The sequence below is a fragment of the Argentina silus genome (assembly GCF_951799395.1).
Source record: "Argentina silus genome assembly, chromosome: 18".
Classification (NCBI taxonomy): Eukaryota; Metazoa; Chordata; class Actinopteri; order Argentiniformes; family Argentinidae; genus Argentina; species Argentina silus.
In genome coordinates, this window is record NC_139672.1 from 7,127,828 (window position 1) to 7,132,827 (window position 5,000).

Here is a 5,000-nt window from a genome sequence, read left to right on the forward strand (position 1 = left end):
GAAACCTTTTGATATACAGTACAGTAGAATGTGGTTGTGAATATCAGTATCATTGGGTAAAATAATACCCATCATTTTTCTTCTGTCTCCCTGTTATTTGTGGTATGTTATCTTGTTTGGTTGTTTGATAAGACAACACGTAGTGGTGTGTGTGTGTGTGTGTGTGTGTGTGTGTGTGTGTGTGTGTGTGTGTGTGGTGTGTGCCTCACTAAGGGAGTATTAGCCACTGTATATTCAGTTCCTCTGAGTCAGGACAGGAGTCAACTAAACAGCTCTTACTGTACTCCCTCTGGCGAGGTTAAGACACACACACACACACACACACACACACAAGCTGGGGCAGGGAGGTTTAAGGAGGAGTAGGAAGGGGTGGGGTGAGAGGTGTTGGGAGGAATGGGAAGAGTTTGGGAGGGGCAGGAAGATGTTCTGGATTGCGGTCACTCTCTCTCTTTGCGTGCTCGGACAGATCCTCTTCTCCTCTCCTCTCCTCTCCCCTCTCTCTGCTCAGGGTTCAGGCAGTGGTGCTAAACCCATGTTCTCACACTTCTCCTCCTGGAATCCATGTAGAAGAGCAGACCATGTGCATTCCCCAGCATACTACATGCCTAAGCTCCATATGACATGGTAGTCAAGCAAGCTGTGTGTGTGTGTGTGTCTGCATTCTTCAGCATAAACATGCAGGCACACACATGCATGGGCACATACACACACAAACACACTGCTACTGACATCTCTGCTACCCGGACATACTAATCCCAAGGAGATGGTCACACATGATGTTCATATCATCTGCATTCCTTTCACTAAGCCTACCATATGGGAGTGGGCATACAAGTGTGTGTGTGTGTGTGTGTGTGTGTGTGTGTGTGTGTGTGTGTGTGTGTGTGTGTGTGTGTGTGTGTGTGTGTGTGTGTGTGTGTGTGTGTGTGTGTGTGTGTGTGTGTGTGTGTGTGTGTGTGTGTGTGTGTGTGTGTGTGTGTGTGTGTGTGTGTGTGTTTTTAAAATATGTTTTTAGGGCATTTCTGCTTTATTGGGATAGAGACAGTAGAGATTGACAGGAAGGATGGGAGAGAGAGAGAGGAGGGATGACATGCAAGATATGTCGAGGGTCGGAATCGAACCAGGAACCTTGCGATTACGTGGTATGTGCACTAGTACGCGCCCCGTGTGTGTCTGTTTAACACCACCAAAATGTCGCTGACAAGCGATGAATGAAACATTCTATCAGACTCTCACAGTCTAGTCCAGGTGCAGTGTATGTGTGTGTTTGTGTGTGTATGTGTGTGTGTGTGTGTGAGAAAGACTGTACCTGTGATATATCACACCTACCTGGGACTGCTCAGCTGGACCACAGGAATCCTTGGTCGCCGTGGTGACCTGTGGAATTCTGGCTCCTTGTTGACCTGACATTCCAAATGACTTGTTTTGGCAGGTTTAAAAGAGAGAGAGGGGGGGAGGGGGCTGTGTGTGTGTGTGTGTGTGTGTGTGTGTGTGTGTGTGTGTGTCAGGGGGAGGCACTAATGTAAACTACAATCACCTGACTGAGACAGGGAGGGAGGATCTCCTCTCTTAGTAAATCACTAGAACATGGTGAAGGATCCCTCGCCTCTGACTTGTGAATGTTTTTATTTCCCTTCCCAGAAACCCTTTCTCTGAGACTCAGTGAACTCTGGCTTGAATCAAAAGGAAATGTGTGGAAATCATCTGTAACCGTGTGCATTGTGTGGTGCATAGAATACACCAACATGTCTTTGTTTAAAAGAGATTCAGAGTGTGTGTGTGTGTGTGTGTGTATGTGTGTGTGTGTGTGTGTGTGTGTCAGTCAGTCAATTGAGGCCACAGTAATGGTCTCTGATCTACTGCGGCTCTCCCAGACTCTTTTCTCCCTTTCTCTTTTCTTCTTGGGCATTTACACCACACAGTATTGCCCACTGCCCTGCACAATGCCTCTCTCTCTCTGACTGGACTGGGGAGAACCGGTTAGACAGCTCCTCTGTTGGGTCCCCTTTTCCCCACAACTTTATGTGTGTGTGTGTGTGTGTGTGTGTGTGTGTGTGTGTGTGTGGCAGGGGGCTAGGCCCCAGTGGAAGTTAGACCATGACATCAGGTCTAGATCAGATAAGAGATAGAGGAATGTGTCCAGGACAAGTGTTTGAGTCTCCAGGAGAACAACAGGAGAGTCTTTCATACACACAGGGACTACGCATGGCGGTTCCACTGTATGGAGAACCACACAGACACAGTGGGATGGGTGGGACCTACACGGTTCTGGAGCTAGAATGACTTTTCATAGTCCATCTAATTGGACTTGTCATCAGTGCTCGTAGAGAGAAATGTATAGATTGCTTTAAGCTATAAGATTTAGCTCCTGGAATGTCCATTCTATTCATTTACTGACAGCGGTTGAAGTTGTTGTGCAGAGGGGTGTGTTTATGTGTGTGTTAGTCTGTGTGTGTGTGTGTGTGTGTGTGTGTGTGTGTGTGTGTGTGTGTGTGTGTATATTTGTGTAATAGAGTACTGAAGTCCACTGTTTGAAAACACATGAGACATCAGAGCTGGTCTCTGATATACTGTATGAGGTATGTTTCCCTGCTTTGACTGGGTTTTTCCTCTTCCTCAACGCAGGGAGTCATTTCTAACAATAACTACACAGCAGTGTGTGTGCGTGCGTGTGTGTGTGTGCACACAGAGTGCCTTCGACAATAACACAGGGAAGGAAGCTCTCTCCATGGTGCCAACCGGAATGGGGGAATGGTGGGGAAATTCCAAAGACAAAGAGTCGGAATCTTTACCCGTTTGAAGGCCTTTGCCTTCTAGGATCTAAAGTACACAACAATGGCTCTGTGTGTGCGTGTGCGTGTGCGTGTGCGTGTACGTGTACGTGTACGTGTACGTGTACGTGTACGTGTACGTGTGCGTGTGTGTGTGTGTGTGTGCGTGTGTGTGTGTGTGTGTGCGTGTGTGACACAAAGACAACTTTAGATGACATGTGAAATCCGTTAGCTGTACGTACCGGACCCACCCACTCCATCTGTGCCAGGGCTGAAACCCCTCTGCCACTTATCTCACTCTGAGGGAATGCAGTCAGTCAGTCTGTTCTGTGTGTGTGTGTGTGTGTGTGTGTGTGTGTGTGTGTGTGTGTGTGTGTGTGTGTGTGTGCCCACGCTGGGTCTGTATGATGCATCACTTCAAGGCTTGTCCAGTGACATTATTTCTCCTACCTATTTTGGGATTTCCATTTGATGTCCGCTTGCCCACTGGTTAAGCGCAGTCAGGTCACACGGTTAGGGACAACTGGCCTTAATTATGAATCATAGACCATATTCTGCCATTGTTTTTCCCCCGGCCTATAGATTAGAATATATCAGGGGAGGCTGGTGGAGGACGGGCTCATTGTAATGCCTGGAATGGAATGAGGAATGGGATCAAATGGGGGACATGTCTTTGTTGTGCTGCCAGCTGTTGACTTATGGGCTGCTGGGAGTACTCCTGTGTTGCCTTCTGAGTGATGTGTGTGTGTGTGTGTGTGTGTGTGTGTGTGTGGGTGTGTATTTCCTGGGGGGGATAGGAGGGTTTAGTGAGGTAGATTTATTGCAGGGATAAACTGCTCCCACAACACAACAGGTCCAGACCAGAGCCCTCCTGAGCCCTCCCTGAGAGAGGGATATGCTGTATCACATGACTGTCTCTCTGGACTGCAGTGTGGTGATCCCTGACCGTCGCACTTGAATTACAGACACAGTCACAGTCAGGTGTGCCTTCATTTGTTGGATGATGTTTCCCTCGGATGAGGTAACTTGTTGGATGAGGTACTTTTAGAGCTTCCCAAGAGAACAATACACATCTTTAAACAAAGATCAACCACCCACCGGGTATAACAATAAAGCGGTTTTGCGGTTTGACCGAGAGAAAGAGAGAAAAAGCTAGGAAGAGGGGTGTGTGTGTGGAAGTGTGTGTGTGTGTGTGTGTGTGTGTGTGTGTGTGTGTGTGTGTGTGTGTGTGTGTGTGTGTGTGTGAGAGAGAGAGAGAAACACTTAGAGTCTATGTAGAATACGTTCCAGATGTGATGTTCTGGTGGTGGGTGAGGGCATATCTGATATTCATTCACCTGTCGTACATATGTCTGAGAGAGAGAGAGAGAGAGAGAGAGAGAGAGAGAGAGACAGGGGGGAGAAAGTATGAGAGATGAGAGGGGGGTGTACACTATATTAGGAATGCTTAATTAGATGGACTGTCAAAAGTTGTCTTGGTAATCAAATAGAGAGACTTAAATGTGTTTTCTCAGTGAGGTCAGGGGAGAGAGGGAGAGAGGGAGAGAGGGAGAGAGGGAGAGAAGGCTGTGTTATCAGTAATTTTAACTGACTGTTCAGAATTGTGGTGACTAATAGTTGAATCAGACAGCCAGACAACCAAACAGTTATACAGTCTTATCAGTGAATGAGAGTGAAGGGTTAGAGGTATTCTTTAACCGTGACTGGTACATGGAACCACCGATGACCTAAATCTGTTAAAAGAAAAAAGGTTTCCAAAAAAAAAAAAACCTGACTCTCCCTCTCTCAGGTTACTGAGGCATTCTCTCTGTTCTGGAGTGATCAGGAACACACCTGGGAAGGACAACGCACCCCCCCCCCCACACACACACACACACACACACACACATACACACACAACCACACCCACACACACACATACGTATACGTATCCCACATGTCATCCTCTGGGAGGGGGTTGGTGCTGTCCCCAGGGTGTTAGTGTGTCCTGTCGGGTGAGAGAAAGACGACATCCATTACTCCTCATTGACTGTAATCAATACATTCATCAATAGGGGAAAGGATCTGTTTCTGCCGGCTTACAAGACTGCTGAGTGTGTGTGTGTGTGTGTGTGTGTGTGTGTGTGTGTGTGTGTGTGTGTATGTGTGTGTGTGTGTCTGTGTCTGTGTGTGTGTGTGTCTGTGTCTGTGTCTGTGTGTGTGTGTGTGTGTGTGTGTGTGTGTGTGTGT